The sequence below is a fragment of the Archocentrus centrarchus genome, chromosome 10 (genome assembly GCF_007364275.1).
Source record: "Archocentrus centrarchus isolate MPI-CPG fArcCen1 chromosome 10, fArcCen1, whole genome shotgun sequence".
NCBI classification, from domain to species: domain Eukaryota; kingdom Metazoa; phylum Chordata; class Actinopteri; order Cichliformes; family Cichlidae; genus Archocentrus; species Archocentrus centrarchus.
The window spans coordinates 13,835,342-13,856,948 of record NC_044355.1 but is presented as its reverse complement, the minus strand read 5'-3'; the positions used below and the strand labels follow the sequence as shown (position 1 = coordinate 13,856,948).

Here is a 21,607-nt window from a genome sequence, read left to right as displayed (position 1 = left end):
AGCATACACCTTGCTGTGTAGATGTATAAAAGGCCCAGCTCCATCCATCTAGCCATTCATTTACCTGACCGTTTATCCACTTCAGGGTTGTGGGGGGGCTGGAACCAGGTTTGGGCGACAGGCTTGTTGTCAGCGTCCATGAGACTTTCTATTCCAAACTTAACTGACTTCTCCATACACTCTAGGTGTTGTTTGATGGGAAATATAATCTTTCCCATGCTATTCTTCTATGAGGCAGCAATTCCAGCCAGTTTTAAACCACATGGACAAAGAGCATTTTCTGGGGACCTGGATCACTTAGTCTTCGTAGATCCTCCACATTCTAGAATCGGGCTCTTAAATTTCTATCGTGAAGGCTGACAGGATCATCATTTTTGCCTTCATCTGAGTAATCTGCTTTTGTAGGATTTCATTTTTTTCTAATTTTGAAAGAAAATTTAGCTACATCCTTTCTATCATGTTAGGAAACTCTATACGTTGTCCCAGCCCAGACAACTTCAGCCACATTCCATTTAACTGTTCTCAGTTCACTGACTGAACCAAACAGTTGTACGCAACAAACTCCAGAAGATTTAAAGTTCACCATCAGTTTTGATGGGACCCTGAGGCTCCATGACAGGACATTCTTGTCTCACACTTGTCACAAACATGTCAAATTCCATATTGCCATATTTTTCAAATTGCATTTACATTTTAAATTGCAGACTTTCCACTTGGGGGAAAAAAAAATTGTAGTGGCATTGTGTGGCTTGATTCATGATTAAAATTATCTTTTACGCAAGCATCATAATAATTTCTCAGCTTACAGGTTTTTGGTTTTTAGCACATTTAAAATAATATCTTGAGTCACTCACTGATGCTTTTTATGGCTTCTGTATAACAGGATGTCCTGTTAACAATAGAACATATGTGTTACTATCAGTTTACATAGTGTATGACAGTAATTACTACTTACATAATAAGCTTGATGTTAAGATTCACTAAACCAATGGACCTGAGTGCAGAATTCATCAGCTTGTAAAGTTCAAAGATTTATTTATAGAGGTGAGGAATGTGCAACAGGGATTTTCAGAAAAGTATTGCAAAGGTAAGATTCCAATAATTTCTGGGGAGAGTGAGCAGGCAGGGGATTAGAAAAGCCAGAACTCTAATCAAGGCCACCAGCTCACACCTTACGGGGGGGATTGTGCGATGGAGAAAAAAAAGGACAAGGTAAGTCTTTGGCACAAATATCAAGGTCAAAACACAGCACAGAAATAGTTAGAGGTTAACTGGGAGCATTGCTGCCACTCTAGCAGATGGTATCTGGCAAAGAACGGGAGGATGAACCTGTTCACATGTGGCAACTGGAAGACATGCCTAGAAAGGGTAAACAAAAGGGAGGGGGAAAGGGAGAAAAATAGAAAGTCAGGTCAGCACTAGAGGACTGGAAGGACAATAATAACTTTAGCTGAGATTTTATCAAATGAACTGAACTGAAAAAACAGTGGCACATACCTAAAATTACCTTCACTTAATTAAGAAATGTATTTTCTTCCCATCAACTTGCCTCAGCCATGCCCTGTTTCTCTCTCTCTGTATCAGTCTCCACTGTCAAACCTTCTGTCTCTCACAACTTTCTGGCATTTTCACCGCTATCTGATTCCATCACACTGAGAGCAAAAGCCTTTAAAGCCATTAAATCCTTCCCAATTCAATTTCAGGATGGCAAAACTACCTTGTGGGCTGCTGCCAACCAGGACTCTGTCATAGACAAGACCCCAAGATAATAAGAGACCCCTCCAGGTTTTCTAATCTAGCAATGCTTCATGGGCTGGCAGGAGCAGATGCTTGGATATTCTGTTCAAGTCTGGTGTGACATGAGACCACCGCCTCAAGTTTCTGCAGCTGGACAAAATTTTATTCTGCCCATATAAGGCTGCAGTAAGGCGCCTTTTTGCACAATGGACTAGGATATTTAATCAACCAGAGAATTAAAAGGGACTGTGCTATCATATACCTACTGCTGTGCTCAGCTGGCTCTCATTTTTCACCTATGCAAACACTCACTGCATACTAGAACTCATGCAGAGAGATTTTCTTAAATCCTGAAATAAACCAATAACTTACACATGTTTTGCAAGTAAAATATGAGTCCCACAGATTTTTAATCTATGTTGGTGGGACACATAGAGATAGATGTTTTGAATGTGCCAATTTACATAACCTTCCAAGTTTGTTTAAAAGGAAAAATGTTTCCAGCCTGTGACTATGTCAAGTTATTATGTCAGAGAAACAAATGCCAAATCAATGTGCGTTAGCTGATTATTCTTGCTGTGCTTGTAAAGAAAATTTGCACTTGCACAGGAAATTGGATGAACCACTTGTCTCTGGTTTCACCTAAAACATGCCAATAACATGGTTGTGATCTCGAGAGAATCCCAGAGCCTTACAAGGTGAGAGGAGTCTTAGTCAGTCAAGATTTGCTTGGTCAGCTGGTTGCAAAAAGTGCCAACACATGATCCCCACCCACACATAGCAACCATCAGATATAAATTATTGTTTTGTAGCAGGTGAATCTGCTACAAAACAATATGTGGTTTATGTGCGCACTTCTTTCTTTAAAAGCTTGTGATTACTTTTTGTCTATAATGTAACACAGTGTTAACAATGTTACAAATTTTTTTCTGAGCGCTGCAACGCTCACATTTTCTGATGCCCCCCAAAATATGACTAGCTTTTAACAGCTACCCAACTATTTGGTTGAACTAATGCATACTAGCCTCCATAAAATTCAAATTAACAAACTGCATAACATACAATCCTGTAAAAGTACAAATGCAGTACTGGCTCACTGTGACTATGTGGTTTCAAAAGGCTCTATAAAGTTTTGTTGTAACCATAAACAAATAATACATTTTAAAACCTCAGTCATGACTTTTTAAAGGACAGTCAACTTAGTTTCCTTTTAATATTGTACAGATTGTATCAAAAAGTTATAGTGCTCTGCTGAGGTTTTTGTTTCTTTTTTAACTGATGTACAGAGTTGCACAGCTGAGGCATCATGACGGATCAAGCAGACCTTGCAGAGTGAAAGCTCAGCCTACAACCACCTGCGAGCCGACATCTTGCTGTTTAGACCCTTATAATCCGCTATGATTGCAGGATTTTATTTGTGGCTGTGTCGCAGTCTGAGAGAACCAGCAGGTCAGTGAGCTGAAAGACAGCAGCTGGCAGCTACTTACATCTACATGGATCCTCAAAAATCCCAGTCAGTCAGGCAACAAACAGCCAAATCCTCAGAGCCATTCAACAAAAGAAATGTTTTTTTTTTCTTTTTCAAACTTCCAATGCAGGCACAATTGAAGAGCAAAGATTTAGTCACTGGCATAGTTACATAATGTATAATATACAGCATTACGCAATCCTTGGAAGTTCTTGTTGCTTTAGTCTTGGGGCATGCAACACTTATTAGAAGTTATGAAAAATGTAGATCAGTTTGTTTTAATTTCATGTGGTACTTAAAAAAATTTCCAGCTATTATTTAATTATTACCTCCACCAAGGAGGTTATGTTTTCGGTTGTGTTGGTTTGTTTATCTGTTTGTCTGTCTGTTTGTTTGTTTGTCAGCAGGATTACTCCAAAAGTTATGAACGGATTTCCATGAAATTTTGTGGAGTGGTTGGAAATGACAAGAGGAAGAAGTGATTAAATTTTGGCGGTGATCCGGATCGAGGAATTTGTTTTAAGGATTCTTCACTATTGCAGGATAGGTAGTTATTGTTGTCTGTGAAATATGAAAGATTATTTCACAGTATTTAGATACACGTATTACAGCGTCAGTGACCCTATGGCCTTGGCGGAGGTTTGCGCTCTCTGAGTGCTTCTAGTTACAAATGTGTTAACGACTTCACAAGTTAAAAAAAATGTCGAAACTTTTTTTTTTTTTTTTGTAAAATTCTTTGTTAGTTTGTAACTACCAAATGTTGAGTACAAATGAATTTTTATGTGGGTATGACTTTTCTGAGTTGATTTTAAAGGTGCAATACATTAAAAAAATATAAATGTATAAGATCCATCCATCCCAGAGCCACCATTCTGGATACAGTCTGACCTCTGGAGTTTCATGCAATCCAATTGATTGTCCAAGAAAAAAAAAAAAAAAAAAACATCAAAGGCAAAGGCACTTGTTTTCCTTGTACATGGCTTATGATGTCCTCTGCCCTGGCCGCCAGCATCATGTAGAAGCCTGTAGACCTGCAGGATTGGTACTCACAGGTCTACAGGCTTCTCCTCTCAGCTATCATCATGCAGGTTGGTTGTTGGATGATTTCTATGCTATAGCAGTGTCCACTGATGGTAGAATACAAACCTCAGCTGCTCCAGTGTCTATGTGATATGTCTACTAAAATACCATCCTTTACCTAGGAGGCACTCCTCTCACATTTGACAGAGGGCAGACTGGACACTACAGTGACTCACTATCACCTCTTGAGAAATGTTGGCATAACAAGACAGGATGGAGTGAAGGTTGTCTTCTTACTATGCTAACTTCAATAGACATCTCTGCAACAAAACACACAGGTGCCTTTGACGTGATGGCAGAAGTGTTTCATATTACATTGATAACTTTTGTTTTACATTTAAAACTAAAATCTTCCTTCCATTAAATTTATGTGTACGCCAAAAAAAAAAAAAAAAAAAAAAAAACCTTTAAAAATGGGTCATTTGCCAGTGCCAAAACTTAATTAAGTATCCCATACTGTCCCATCTGTACCCAGCCTCATTAATTATTACTTTTCCCCAGCCTCAGTTATCCCTCTTCAATTAACTATTCATAAGCTCTGTAATGCTTAACAATATGTTTTGGGTTAATCTCTTTGTAAAGGAATGGAGTTTTTTAAGGAGATAGCAAAATTCCTCTTATCTGAACATGTTATTAAATACTATTTATTGACCTCCAACAATTCAGGATTGTAAGGTCTGGCATTTTATTGAGATCATCTTTCATTTCATTTTCAAACGTGAAGCTTTAAAGGCCCAGATTCACAAATGCTCTCTTTACCTTTTTTTGTTGTATATTTTAACCTTTTTTTCTAACTCCAGAGGAGTATGATCAAATTTTCAGCGCTAACAAATTAAAAGACAGCAATTACACTGTATGTAGAACTTGTCAGTTCTTGGGCTTTCAAGAAACTATAATACAAACACACAAAGAAAAAGTATAACAAATATAAAGAAAATCACTGCAAGCAGTAATTAAAACAACACTGAGAACAGCAGTTCAAAACAGTAAAAGAGAAAAAAAAAGGCTTTGTATTATTAGCAACAAGTAAATTAGAAATGGCATGAGACGTTTCAAACATGTCCCTCTGGACCCCGGGGCAGATCCAGGACATGCTGGAGAAACTGTGTCTCTCAACTGGCTTGGGGATCCATCGGTGTCCACTCAGAGGGGCTGGAGGAAGTGGTTGGGGAGAGGGAGGTCTGGGTGTCTCTGCTTAGACTGCTGTCCTCACAACATGGACTCAGATAAGCAGCATAAGATGGATGGATGGATGGATAGATGGATGGATGGATGGATTTAGTGTTTTACCTTCCTTCAACATGGATTTTTTTTTTTTTTTTGCATTCCTAGAACTACCTTACATTTTTATAAGCAAGGCAGTAAAATGTGCATCTGCTGCTGTTCCTGTTCAGTCACTGGTTGCACTGGTCTTTTTCTCAGATTCTTACACAGACGTACTCATCACAGCTTAAATCTGACTTCTGTGTGACCTGTGGAAGTTAAACAAAAGCTATGTTTGCATTCAGTGTTTTTTTTAGTCCTCTTTAAAAAAAAAAAAAAAATTGCAGGCTTGTTTCTATTGTCCTTTGCACATTAACTTTTGATCAGTGGTGGTAGTATCACACAGTCTCCCTCTCATCTTTGTGCATGTTACAAACAAAAATGAGAGCCCCTCATAAAAGGATTCATACAAAATACTAACTGTGGCCAGAACCCCACAAGGTATCTTTAAAGGCTCTTTTGAATGAACAGGTGTAGGTTTATATATTCTGGCACACCCTTTTTAATATCATAAAGGACACGGTGGCTTTGAACATATTAATGGAGGATATGGAGAATAGCCAGTTTTTTTTATTATTATTATTTAGGATGAAGCTGTTAACGCAATAGATGACTGTCCTTGCACAAGAAGAAACTAATAGATATTCCTTACTTTCAATTCCAGCCTTTTGTAATGATACAAAATGAGTACACTACTGCAGAGGGTAACGTTTAAGTGCTAAAGTGGCTGGATGTTAGAACAAGAAAATAGTTTTCTTATTTGTTTAAGCCAGATGACATTCATAATAAAAGGCCAAGAGCAAATGTTCAAATTTGTAATTCCATACAAGCAATACAAGACAAGGAAATCTCATTTAGGAAGGTTAAAATGATAAATATACTCCTTTAACAGGTTTTCAGCTGTGGGGGATGTGTTACTTTGTAGACTGGGTGACACTGAAAGTCAATAAAAAATGGTCATTCTTGAATAAAGATTTCTACTTTTTGTCTAAATGTGTTGATAACTTGGACATTGACTACTGTGATGCCATTAATAAATGACATATTTGTAACAACTATGTTAAATAAGCCATTTCCAGATCAGGTGGGGTTTTCATCTGTCACTGTGTACCTTGAGATAAAAATCTGCCTATACTGTATAGTAAAAGCATGTTCATAAGAATAAAACAGTTTTGCAGGCTTTGCGCACCAGCACAGAGATCCACCTGCCACCTTTGATATTCAGTAATGTGAACCCGCGGAGCCCTGGAGTTACAGTTTATATGCTACTCCGTCAGCATATATGTAAGGTGTGAGTGGTCCTGTGTACCCCTTTGTTCTTATCACCCGTCTTACAACCCCACAGCACATGTACTCCAGCAGGCTGAGAGGAGCAATGCTGGTTTTCCCTTCAGTGGGTGGAAGGAACAGAGATGCAAAGACCACCTAGGAGTGATCCCCTTAGGATTAAGTTGTCCTTCTTGTCTCCACTGAATGGTGAGCTTGTCACAGAGGAACTAATTAATATGGCAACTTGTACGACCGTACAGTTCTTCCGCCATTTAGTCTGTATCCCATTTGCATTTGAGAGCTGTTTGAAGGCAGCAATTCAGCAGACAAATGCTTGTTTCTCTTCAGCACACCCACGTTAGCTCACCTACAGGATTGGAAGCTCCTTTCAACTTCATCTACAGGCCCAGAACATTCACATTTTAACACAGGCACATTTTTCCAGCTTAAGCCTAACTGCAGCTGCAGGAATTTAATTAAAAAAAAAAAAAAAAAAAGAATCATTAACTGGCCAAGGATCAGGTCTAGTACGTGAAAAGATCCAAATTGTTAAGGCGAAGACAAATGACAGCGACACCGTGAGGCCACATGGGATGGGAAGGCGGATGGAGGAGGAGTATGGGTGCGCACAGCTTGGGCTCTTTGAACGGGCACTAAAGCAGCGGTGTAACTGATCCCAGCTGCTACTGTGTGGGGATTGAGAGCTATTCCTGTCCCCCGTGTGTTGGTCACGTGTCCTTAGGGGACGTTTGCTTTGGGGATCACTTTGGGAGGCAGACGCAGCGCACCGGTGCGCATAGCCAAATTGAAGAGAAACACCTTTAACAATCGTAATTATCCAGCGGCGGATCATCTGGATCAGTGTTGTTTTGGGGCGTTGTCATACACTCTCTACACTGGCTTGTTTTACACAGATCCGTCAGTCACTGGCACTCTTTGTGTGATCCTCGACTCACTGACTTGTCAAAACTTCTGCGCTTACGAACTGCGATCTTTACTGTGAGCATCACATTGTTGCCATCTCCTGCAACGAGTCGACGTACGGAGCTGTCACGGTGAACCGAGGTAGGCTGTGCTTCTTTTTTGTGTTTTTTTTTGGCGGAATAGCGAGAGTAACGTGCACGGGGAGACACACTGGCTAGGAGCGTGAGTTAGTTTGTGGAAGGCATACAGTAGGCTGTGCAGTATTGTGGGTAACAGGGTCGCAACAGTATAATGACCCATCTCAAATGATAAGTGTATGACGAGCCTTTTCGGTACAGAAACCTGCAGCATGAAGAAGACGTGTGTGAGTGTGTGACTAATTTTCTCATTCAAAAACAAGGCGGAAAAAAAGCAAACGCGCGCCCGCACATCTAATGTAAGTGGGTAAATATTGTGTCAGGGACTGAATGCAGGTGTTGAATTCACAGTGGCCTGCAAATTAAGGCTCAAAAGTTTTTAAGAGTGCTAAAATTTCTACACTCCTCCACTTGATGATGTTGCTGTTGATTGTGCTGAATGAGTTCTCACTATTGGAGTGGATAAAATTTTAAATTTAGTTAAAATATTTTAGTCTTTCTGCGCTCATGAGTTCAGCCATTGTGTACTACAGACCAGCTACAATATTAAAACCTACAGCAACTGAAATGCATAACACTCATCATCCTGCTACAATGCAATGTTCTCCTGGGAAACCCTGGTTTCAGGCATTTATATGGATGTTACTTTGACATGTATCCACCTAAACATTACTGAAAGCCAGGCACGCTTCATGACATTGGCACTCACAGATGGCAAAAGCCTCCCCCACTGGAACAGTGCACCCCACCATGCCACAAAAACTGTTCAGGAATGATTCTAGGAATGCAACAAAGAACCCAAGGTTTTGACCCGGCCTCCAAACTCCCAGATCCCAGTACAATAAAGCATTCACAGAATGCTTCACTCAGACCCCACTCTGTAACCAGCAGGAGATCAATGATCCACTTCTAATGTTCTGCTGCTTTGCACATGCCCGTGTCCCAACCAGTCACAGCTGTTTTAGCAGAACAAGGGGGACTTGCACCACACTAGGCAGGTGGGTTTAAGTTTATGGATGACTGATGTTGGAAAATAGGGACTAACCTGAGCTGACTCCCCACTACACCCCACTGATGTCACCCAAAGCAGCAGGAATGCTTCAGAGAAGCATTTTCCTTTTTTCCCCAGGAGGATTAAAACAAGATTTCTAAAAGGATACAGAGAAAAGTAAACTTTACCAACAAACATGAGAACCATCAGTTGTCAAGTCTTGAAGGCACGTTAATATTTATTTAATGTAAATGCCATATTATATAATATGAATGCCAGACTAGAACAGCAGAAGACACAGACCATTGCAGTCGCCACAAACCTGCTAATGAATATAATATGAATCCTACAGAGTCCCTGTTGTCATCTTAAATTGTCAGCCTGGTTATTGTGGAGACAATGCTGCAGGTGACTGTGGAGGGACTCTGGCTTTGCCTTTAGAAAAGTGTAAAATGTCACCTGCTTATCAATAATGCAGGACACCAAAACAATGGGGAGCAAGAAAATGGAATCCACTGTTAGGAAGTGTTAGTCAATGTTTCATCATTTTTGATATCATTGAATAACAAATAATTTATCAAAAGTTACTTGGAGTAATTATCAGAAATGCAAATATTCCTATTCTAATCCTAATAAACAACCAAATTCAAACCCATATGATGAGCTCCAAAGTGCTATATCCTGTCAGGCTGATCAGCAGTGAAACATATTTAATGCCAATTGCACTTTCAAAAACTGGTGGTTCACCATCTTATAAAAATGATTTATTTTCCCGCTCTCTTACTGCCTGTCTTGTTAATGCATGATCACAGTGGTTAATGAGACAGGTTTCAGTGCATGGGGAGCGACAGTCTCAGAGACTGCACTGCTAGTTGGGTGAATACAGCTGACACCCTCATTCATCATGCATCTACAGGGTGCTGCAAGCTCTCTAAGTCTATCCACACTGTACCTCTCTCTCTGTGTCTTACTCATGCTCTCGAGTTTGCACCCTCAGATGATAATTATTAAGACATACTGATGACAAGAGCAGTGCTTTTTTTTTTTTCTTTTCTTTTCTACAGAAGAGGCAGGGAGTCAGCTTCTACGTGCTGGGATGATTATAACTGTGACAGAGGGTTGGTATTCTTTGTCGGGGTTGCAGCTGCAATGATTTCCAAGAAAAGACGTAAACACCAACTGTACAGTAGTGTACCTGTTTGACTTTGATACATGCAGCCAATTTTATGCCTCTGCTAGCAGATTGTGGACCTGCCAGAAAAATCAAAAACTGACCTGCCAGATCTCCTCCTTTTTTTTTTTTTCTTCTTTTTTTAAAGAATCAAGGATATTAATTTAGAAAAGATAAATGAATTTGAAGAGCAATGTTTGCTTTTGCAATGTTTGTTTTCCCACACTTTAAGAACCGGATCAAACAAAAACAAGTCTGACTACATCCTCGCTTTATGCTGTAATTCCATAATGTTTAAACTACGTTACCTGACCTGAAGCAATATTAAAAGTAGGATTATGAAAACATTGTTAATCTCCAAGTCACCATCCAATCTTAAAACGTACTAGATATAACTAGCTCACTTTTACCATAACTACTGAAGCTAAAATTTGTTAGCATGCATATTGCAGTATTACTTAGATTTACCCTATTGAACTTTGATGCTAGGAAGATGTAATGAAAACATTTTTGTGGCTGTCTGCTGCCACTGCTCACATTCATTGTTTGCTTAGGGAGGTTCTCTGTACATGTAAATCAACTTATCCCACAGAGCAATTAGGCAGAAAGGACATCAAGCATGGGAATGATTTTAGGACTGTCTGTCAACACCCTGATGCCAGTATGGGTCTGAATAATCTGTTTCTTTAAGACTCCTCTTGGCTATGCCTTCTCAGGGGCTCGCTTAAAAACAGCAGGGGACCTGGTGTGCTGTTTTGGTTAAACTTGTTTCAGGATTGCAGCTCTGGCTTCCTGTGAACGGGGAAAAAAATGTAAAAAAAAAAAAAAAAAAAAAAAAGGCTTTCTTGTGTGACTTGGATGTGGTGACTTGTTAATGTATATTTTTGTGGTGCACTGATTCCATCTGCAAATTGTGTGTGCTGTTGTTGCCAGCACGAAAGAAATATGATGATTAGTTGATTTGAGATATTTAACAAAATGTATAAAAAAAAAAAACACCTGGGCTGCAAATAATGATTTATTTTTTTTATTAATTTTCTGACTCTCGGGGACTCTCATTATACATCTGATTGTACTCTTGATTTATTGCAATCATGATTACCAGGATCTCAGGTTTAATGTTAATAGAAACTCCAGCTTCCTACAGATAAATTTGAAAAATTGCATATGAATATGATGCAAAATGTCTATGGAAACGCTTCAAATGTCTTGTTTTTTTTAACTGATCTACCACTTCAGTGCACAAAGATTTGTGTCTTACTGAGAGGGCTTTCCTTTAGAAAAATCCAAATTTATGACAACTGGCAACGCAGATTTCCATCTTTTCGAGAGTACCTCCCATCATGACATTCCACCTCCATTTCATACATCAGATTATGTGGGCAAGACACCAGAAAAAACACAATTTCCTCCTTATCTCACAATATTATTTTGCTTTCAGGTCTAATACAAATACAGTTATATTTGTAGTGCAGAGTCATGGGCTGTTTCTCACTCTTCTGTCTGATATGTTGTTGTGTAGAGATTCCTTCAGCGTGCTGCAGTAAATACAGACCAAAATAAAAAGCAGGCAAAGCAACATTTATTTCTTGCCATAACTGAACAAAAGGCAATTTCTACAGTCTTCTTACAAGTGCTGCTATTGAGTAAAAGCCAGCTGTGTTTACATATTTGCGTGCCAAATAGATTCATGCCTGCTTGCATCTGTGGTCCCCTGTGTGAGTTTGGATGTTTGTCTGCAGACACATTTCTTATCCAAAAGATGGAAGTTATGACAGTGTGACAGAATAACCTCTGGTAGGCTGGATGCAACTGATGCTGCACTTAACAGTCCCGCAGGTAACTCTGCCAACGCAACGGCAACAGAACACTACAGCCTCCAGTCAACGTCACAGTTTGCCTTGCTACTCATCAGGGGTTTAATATTCAATTATGAGGGTCCTCCAGTTCAAGCTGTGTTGGATGGCTTATGGAAAAGCCTCGCTGATTGATGAGTGGGCATCTTAGCTAAATAAGCTCTTAGTTTGCCCCTGAAGCAGGAAGAAACAAGACAGATGGCTTGTGGGGGTGTTTTTAACTGACGTGGCAGGATTTTTTTTTTTTTTTGTGGCTTTCCTTTATTAGTGAATATGTGCAGTGACAGAATCCTTATCTTCAGTGTCCACACAGATCAGGCCTTAAGTGCTTTCCTTTAAAGTGCAGGTTTTGATGATCAGCTCTTTAAACCAAGAGACATTTAACAGTATAGAATAATACATATTCAAAAATAAAGCTTTGAAGGTTCAAAAGTTGAAAATGCCTGCAGATACGTACCGTGGCGGTGTCATCCCAGTGCCTTTCTGGTTTATGACTGTGACAGCCTGTCAAACTGTCATATCCAGCTGAGTCCGAAGATGTGTAGGTCTAGCAGTGTAGTGCTGACAAACAAGCAGACAGAAAACGTGGTGGGGAGAGAGGGAGAGAAACAGGCGGCTGAGGATTGGCTTCAGCACACAGAGGGGTGAGTAGCTTCTCCACTGTCATCTCATGGCAGATCAGATTCTTCAGCAGTCAGGTATTTGGACTTTGCCAGTGGGCTGTTTTGTTGGCTGAAAGCTGGACCAAACTGTCAGTCAGATTAGCTCTATGAGCCACTGGTGGGAGTGCAGTCCTATCCTCAGGGGCACAGCCATTTTAAAGATCTGCAAATCCCCAACACTGAGCATACACGTACAAACATACACACACATACACACACACACACAAAGGCATGCACAACCCCCACCCAGGAATGAAGGGACAAGATCAAGCCAGGTCATGGGAGGCTCTTTTCAAATAAAGTCTTCTTTTGGGAGACTGCTGCCTTCTCCATGCCCTTCATGCACATGTGCATGCATTTATCCTCAGCCGCACAGCCACACACATCCTCTCTCCTCCTCCTCCAAATGGGGACTGCAAAAGCTCTGACACATGGTTGGCTATCCAGTGTCTATGGGTTTCACACTGTAGTCATTATGTACTGTAGCCAGTATGTTATTGCCTCTATATAAAAATACATTATGTGTAATGTGATGTGGTAAAGGTTTTGTAGTATTTCATATCTGAGGATATTATAATGTTCTACAAACTAAAAAAAAAAATGTATGGGATAGAAAAAACTGGAACATGAGATAACAAAATTGATCCCCCCCACTTTTCCACTGATGACAGTCACAATATGCAGTCGAGCTGGATGGACTTAATAAATTTGCACAAGATCTTTTAACTCATGTTATCTGAGCGTGATCTGACAGTGGTTCCTGTGATGTCAGGAATGTTTTCCTTTTTCAGTATTTAAGTGCGGTCTAAATGTTAAGTGGGAAGGAAAGTTCAAAGCAGTCAGCCCGCCTTCATCTTATGTGTTGTGCATTCAGAATAATGTAGTGCTGCTTTTCCTCATTCAGAGAGGAGTGTAGCTCCACATACAGCCATAGGTGTAATGCTGGCTGAGTACACTGGAATGACACTCTGGTACTTTTTTTTTTTTCCTATGTGAGGAAACAGAATATTTGCAAATAGCATAATTAAATTTCAGTCATCACTAAAGCCTATTTCATGTGTGAGATACAATAATCAGTCACTGAATGGTCAAAAGGTTTCATATCGACATTTAAGCCTCATTGATTAATTCAGGACATCTAAGATTTGGTCTTGTGGTCAGTTACAGTTGTAAACTAACCCTGTGGTTACATGCTGTTAGAGAGGAACCACAACTCAGCCGTATGCATGCTCAAGCGAGCGCTGTTAATGTGCTCTGGTAGTTAAAATCACACTACATGTCTGCATGCAGCCTTCTGTTAGTTTCAGGAATCTCAAACTGGTTCATCCGTAAATACAAAGTGGTTCCCATCTTCCGGTTGTAAACAGTTCCACTTGTTTACTCCCCAAGAAAAGACCACTTCTATTTTTGGCAGGGCTCTCTGTGAGGAAGTTGTATTTCTCTCTGTGAACAAAGTTCTACGTACTCATCTACTGGTGTTGTGGTTTCTTTTGGGCTGGCTCATCGTGCTGTGGATACAAGAGAGCCAGTCTGTGCAAAATGTTATGAGTACAGTTATTGTCAGATTCCTTATTTAGGTCAAAATGCTTCAGTGTTTAGTCCGTTGCTTTTGATATTTTGTTTGCATTTAATATTCATGTTCTCTTTGTTTTATATGTCATACTTCCTTGTGTCTTAATTCTTTGATATTCCCAGTTTTACTTGACTTTTAGTTTTTACACTTCACTCCCAGCACATTCTGGTTATTTTTTACTGTATTTAGTATATTTAGTAAAATTTCAATATGTGCCAGTATATGAAATTTAATCAGGGTTTAATTCTCATAATCTTGATTATTATTGTCTGTTCATGCACAGAACCAGTTAAATAGCTCACAGTCATGCTCCACAATGTTATCATCCGACTCTCCTTGAGTGTTTTTATTAGAGAAAGATTGCATGACCGAGGCGACATGTCCTGCATTTAGAGCAGGAAGGTGAAGCTGTGCATAACTAAGTAATCCAACACATCGGCAGAGATGTTGTGATTCTCAGCAGCAGCCTGCTTGAAATAATCCTAAACAATCCAAATTGTGTTTAACCAAAAGAGAAAAAACAGCTGCCAGTCATTCTTAACATGATTTTACTTAATTCCACGCTCGCAGTTTATCCCAGCAAACAACAGTTTTTTAATCAAGTGTGTTTTTCAGCTTTCTATTTAAATGCCTTTAAATGTCTTATTGTGGAAAAGACTATTCTTCCGATAGTGAAGAGCACTGATTTGGAATCAACCTTCAGTTTAGCCAAGTTGTGTAAAACTTGATCCAGTTTTTATACCTCACCTATAAATGTCAACATGCAGTGCATCTCAAGACACATGAAAGGCTGTTCATTTTCAATTTTACTTGATCAGACAAGTCCTCTCCCTTTGCTATCCAATAGCGGTGTTACATGCATTAATGATCACATGCTTTATTAATAGATTTCAGTTGTGTGTAGTGGCTGCAGTAGTTTACACCGAGGATGACAGCGACCTCTGGCCGTCCTCTGTCACCACTTGTTTTACTTATAAAAAGCAGTGGGGGGGATTGGGGTAGTAGGGCTTTACTTGCTTCACCATGATGAACTACTCCTAACCTTACTGTCTTCCTGACCTCTGCTGCCAAACTGCAATGTAAGGATTTCCACATACATGCATGTATAAGCTTAATCAGTACACCCTTCTGCCCCCCCTCCCCCCTTTCTGTTCTCTCCTCCCATCTGTCTTTCCCAGTTATTATGTGCTTCTCTGTCTCATTGAGATTTATCCGATACACATACACACTCTGGCTACAAATATGATATAAATCTTCCCTTTGTAGTTTGTAATCTTCTCCCTCGCAGGCCTTATTCATTTCTGGATAGAAACATTGCCAGTTTCCACCCAGATTATCCATTATAGTTGCATAAATCCATCCATCCATCTGTGCTTCCATTCATTTTCTTAAGTGTCCGTTCTGGTTCACGGAAGGGGGGGGGGGGACTAGACAGGGACCATATTCTAGTCTATCCTTATATGCTGAAGAAGGAGGACACTTGCAAGCAAAGTAAAAAAAAAAAAAATTGTGTTTTTGGTTTCTTTTTTACAACAAATTGGATATTTAGAATGTGGAATTGGTGTGACTACCAGATATCTGGTATTGTTGCATCCCTACTTACAGCACAGACTAAGACACTCTTCCCCCAAAAGTGATGTGACAGCTATTATTGCCAGGCTATACTTGAAAGTGCTAAAGGCTTTATTTACGAGCCAGAGGATCATATGATCATAAGTCAGATACAGTAACTCCATAAAACTCAATAGTACTCAAGGCCTAGTCAGCTTATCACTTTTACTTTAAGAAAGTTCTGGTGGTGAAATTGAGGCATTGACCTCTTGAACAAAAAAAGTTATAGTGATCTGGGTGAAAAGTGTAGATGTATACAAAATTGTTTGCTGCACTGTACTGGATATAAAAGTAAAAAAGAAAATCAGGACTCTGATTCAGTGTAGTAACTTAAAGCTCAAGATACTTTATAAAGAGAGCTTCTGGAGGATCTAGTGCTTTCTCTGTCCATCCCATAATATTGTCAAGTCAGGTATTATCAAATAAACAGGCCTTCAGTGATCTTAAATTCATCCTCCTCTACTCAGAGACTGGACAAGCATCATTGCCCTTTTCCATCATCACTACTTTTTTTTTTGTTTGTTTTTTTTAAACACTGAAAATAAAGACTTACTGTTACATCATGGCTTTTGTGGTTAAATTCCCCAGCTGAGAAAGAAACCTATCCTTAGAAAACCCCAACAAAAGCAAACTCACATAACCCACACAGTCTGAGCTTCCTGCGAAAAGGCCAACAGCCCATTCTCCCCCCAACATATCTCCACCACAACCCCCCAGTGTCCAGCAGCTATGTTTAGGATGTGATCTAAGATTTAAAAAAAAACCCACAATGTAATTCTGCCCATGAGTTTGTCTGTTTGGTTATCACAAAAACGCTCTAAACCACATTGAATGAGTGCTGGGTGTTGTCACTCTTTCATATGTGCTGAGATGTGAAACCATTATGCTGATAATTGTGTTTGAATGGGTCGAGATAGCGAAGTGGAGGCTTTATGTAAAAAATTTTTTATCACAGCACCGCTGCCTGTGTGACTTCATAATCGCACCCTTTACGCATTCACTTTTGAGTTAAGAGACCCAAGTGGATTGGTTAAAGGCTATTTTCTTTGTGATATTCTTTGATATCCCAGTAGATTTTACACAGTCTCGTTCCTCTTTCTTCTGCAGGCAATGAGAAGAAAAGGTTTGGATTTCTTTTTTCCCCCCAAACATTGCTCAAAGTACTTTGAACTGATTTTTTTTTTTTTCTCAAAAGAAGGGTGTTTTAAAGCTCAGTGGATCTAAGACACCTTTTACTCAATTTTAATGAACATTACATCAACAGATGACAGGTTTGTACTTATTTGATTGCCACATTATTCTGGCACTGTTGGCTGTAATGTGGTGCTTGATTCATCATCATCATCATCATCATCATCATTTATTCACTTATTTTGTGTTTATGCTGACTCATGTTTTTATAACCCAATATTCACATACAGCAGCAACAATACATTGTCATTTCCACAAAATATGACATTTAAGTTCCACACCAAATTTAAACAGAGTGCAAGTGATCCTCGTAATATTGCACCAAGCCAGCAGTTATTCTAATCTCTTCGGAATGACAGCGTTTCTAAGAGAAGTTGACAGCATATTGAGCCTTGGTTTCTCTTATCCTTCCCAAGGGATCTTGTCTGTGCCTTCAAAATCAAGCATGGTATATAGTATCTCTGCCTTGTAATTAGATTTTTGCTACTTTGCATGTAAACTGTGGGCCAGAAGCAGTGTGACAGAATCATAAGGCTTCACTTGTGAGGTGTCATTTATAAAGATGTACTCCATTTCTTTTCCCACTGGTTATACTACATCAGTGTGTTTGGAGTTGAGTTCTACTTGCTCTCTGGGAGTTATTAAAAAATTTTTTTATCCAATATCTCTTTCACTGATGCTGCTGTCCCATCCTAAGAGTGGACCAGCCAGAAAATGTAGAGCAAACAGCACACCACAACATTTTGATCTGACTGACTTGGGATCGATCAGTCAGTTGGTTAATCAATCAGCCAATTAAAATTCACACGGAACATTTTAAAAAGGCATCTGTGTCAAAATCAGAGTTTGTGCTCTTCTGTTACTTGAAACTTTAAGAAACTTTGCATGATAGTTAGATTTTGTTACCTTTTGAACAGAGACAGCAAAGCAGTTTCCGCTGTTTCATCATCTAAATCACGCAAGAAAGCCAACATGTGTATCTTAAAATCTCACTCTACTAATGTAAGAGAATTGATTGTTCATGTTGAACCATGTTTTTTAAATTAATTAGCAAAAGAGGAGGAATCTGTACCAGACACCATGCCAGGGGCAAGGAATCAGTTTGCCTAAATTAATTAACTTTGAAAGAAGTGATTTATTAAAAGTGCTCACATCTAAGACCAGAACCTCCAGTGTAAACACAGTGATAATTTCCTTTGCTATCCAAAGGCTTCAACTATCTGACCATAGGTAACACTAAACAGGAAAATTATGGAAGAAATGGTACTTAACTTCAGATACTCTCTTCAGTTCAATTTTATTTATCTAGCACCAAGTCACAACAACAGTTGCCTCAAGTTACTTTATATTGTAAGATAAAGACCCTACAATAATATAGAGAAAACTAGAACAATCAGATGAACAAAGGAAGTACTTGGTGACAGTGGGAAGGAAAAACTCCTTTTTAGAAGAAACCAGTAGTACCAAGCTCAGGGAGGGGCAGCCATCTGCCACAACCAGTTGGAGGTGAAGGGAATTTATAGCCCAAAATTTGATGTGCTAAGTTAAGCTTATACCTTGTTTGGTGTGTCTGTGTGTGTTTTCCCTTTAAAGTCACATTGTGTCTTTCTCTGGAACAAAATAAGCCTCTTATGGCAAACAACTTAAAAGTTGTATTAATCATCATTATGAATAGATCCCTACTAATAAAAGGATCATTAAGACCAATACTGATATTTGGCAACTTAAAAAGCTTATATTTTGGCTGACATTCTTTTTCTTTCAGACACACGTAACAAACAGATTTCTGTAACATTTGTTATGTGTAGTAATTCGAGTCCTTTCTAAGATAATACAATAGTAAATAGTGTTGTCAAAACAAGTCGTGGATTATTCATTTAAACTCTGCTTGGTTCAGCAGGTTTTCGTCTTCAGGCGTTCCAAACACATTGCTAGTATGTAAGTTGCAGAGTGCCCCCTGGTGGACAAACTATGCAACATCAACCCTCATAACATGGCTGAAGAGTGGTTTTCCCATCTCTTCTTTACTTTTTAATATTTCATTATTAGCTGTTATAAATGCCAATACGAATATATATCAGCCAAGAATATTGGCCTGCCAAGATATTGGTTGGACTCTAATTATGAATCAGTTTTTCATACTTAATCTGTGCCCCAAAGGATTTATTGAGATATTCTTCATTAAGTATTCTAGCGTCCAAAAGAAGCTCCCCCCCCCCCCCCCCCCCCCCCCTGTAACCACCATTAAACCTTTACTGGGAAACAGCTGGAGGTCCTTCATCAGCCAACTGATCAGCAAGTGAAGAAAAGAGAACTTTGTAGCAGCTCCATCCACCGCTCTGTTTCACACAGCAAAAAACTGCAGTGCAGAAGTTAAAATATGCAGATGAGCTGTTAATATGAAAAAAAGTATTTCTTATCCGATTACTTGAGTAATTGATGGAATAATCGATAGAATACTCGATTACTAAAATAATCGATAGTTGCAGCCCTATGTGCAAGCAATGCAGGCAAGCACCTACTGTAGTACCCTTTCCAAAACTAAACAGTTTTTGCCATTAAAAATGTAACCTTTTCTGATATTTTTGGTAGTATCCATACAACCTTATTCAAAGTAGTTGAATAAAAATATGAGAGATTTTGCATCTCTTTCATCAGACAGTATACTGCTAAATGGAAGAAAAATGCCGACCTTTAAGCTGCCTTTAAGCACTTACTTCCTTTGGTAACTGAGAACATGTGCTACTGTATTCTACAGGGGACTGCTCTCAGAAATGTCATGTTGCTATATATTTTTCTTTATGTTTTTCTTAGTCGGTGAGACCAGTGGCTACAGTTTTTACATTTTTCTTCGTAACTCAGGCTACTTGAAATATACTAGTCATCTTTTGATAAAAGGACCATATATATATGTACACTAACTAACAGTACAATTGAAATCTTTTCCCTAATAAAGACAACAGTGTACTCATCTTAAATGCAAGACGTCAGAGTAGGGCAATTGCAACCCATGAGGGCAACAGTAACACTCAAAAAAATCACACTAACCCATAATATTTCAAACAGAAGCAATCTTCAAAGTAATGTTACTGTAGTTTTATCTAAGAATGTAACTTAAAAATGTTTAGCCTACATACAGTACTTTCCAATATGTTTAGGTGTTGGATATCATAGGCTGTGCATTCAAGGAAAAATCTATTTCTGTTTGTCCAGAAGAATTGGCAACTATTCTCATAATAATGCATAATACATAGATAAAACTGACAGTTCCTTTCTGTCAATATGTAGACTGTTTTAACACATATGATACGATTTTATACAAAAATTTTCTAAATGCAATTTTAAATTTAGTGAAGTATATCTATTTTTACTAACAGTGAAACAAAGACAAGGTGCCTGCAATTGTAACTGTTATAATTGCCTCTGAGTAACATGTTACAGTTGCCTCCAATATAGCATCCGTGTTACCATAATTTTTAACAGCTAACCTAGAGATAAAAATGATGCAAGTTTAAATTCACAGTCATCTAAACTTTAGGCAGCAGAATAAAAAATATTGTATATCCCAAAAGTAACCCCCTTATCTCAGAATCAGTTTTGTCCTTGAGAATTTTTAGAGAAGTGAAGTAACTTCACATCTTCCACATGCAGAGAATCCTAATGAGCATGTGCAGAGTAAGTGTAATCACCAGCTTGTTTGCAATGAGGGATTGATTGTGTTACAGCTGGCCCCGGTCTCCCCTACCATTTTACTGTTTGTGTCATTTTTTGCAGCGTTTATTGCATTTGTTTTATTTTTGCTCGTTATGTTATATAATAATATTTTGCCTTACTCAGTTCTTTTATATGTACATTTAGGTGTTTGTGTTTAAATCTGCCTTGATTGATTACTAAACGGTTACACTAAATGTGATTAGGTTTTGTACTGGGCGGTATGGTGGGGGGTTAAATGCACTTACCAACTATATTTGTAATTTGTAGAATTTTTATTACCTTAAACACTAATAAAAACACCTTGAGCAAAAGAAAAAAAAAAAAAACATGAATCGACTTACATGGATCAAAACAGATTTCCCTCCTACCCTGTAACAGCTTGAAGTTTTTCACAGCTTCCCTCTCCATATGAAAATTTGATGTCATATTAAGATAATGTTTTCACGCATTTCCTCACTGGCCTCTTTTTGAAGCATGTTTTCTTTTTTTTTTGCCTCTGTGTCTAGCAGTGACAGCTTCAAATATCCTCTGATGTGTTGAGATACTTTTATTCTTGAATTAGGGAAGTGTTTTTATGTTTGCCAAGAAGTAGGCTTATTCTCCATCTCTCACTCTGAACTTTGCTGACAAGGGAGATGCTAATAATTAATGGCATTTTTGAAATCTCTTTTAAGATTGTCTAGGAAACTACACAAGGGGGTGGGGGGTGGGGGGTACATAAAATGGCTTGGAGCATGCAGCATAAACAAAAAAAACAAAAAAAAAGAAAGAAAAATAAATCATCCAGAGAATCAAATGGTTTTTTTAGCTAGAGAATCAAATTGTAGTGCCTCTCTCACATACAGAGATGTACGTACCAAAAACATCTGTGACCCATTTTCAGTCCTAGTTGATAAAGTGAGTAGCTTTATAGTTGATATTGTAATTATTAGTAGTTGTTGTAGTTATATGATTAGTAGT

The 21,607-nt window shown here is 38.7% G+C and overlaps 1 protein-coding gene across 1 annotated transcript in view; it reads left to right on the top strand.

Annotated features, from left to right (window-relative positions):
- The first annotated feature begins 7,760 nt into the window (after positions 1-7,760).
- Positions 7,761-21,607, top strand: part of mid2 (midline 2) — a 171,840-nt gene continuing 157,993 nt past the window's right edge. The window contains exon 1 of the mRNA XM_030739155.1: positions 7,761-7,882. The gene's annotated coding sequence lies outside the window, so the exon portion shown is untranslated. The remainder of the gene's footprint in view (positions 7,883-21,607) is intronic.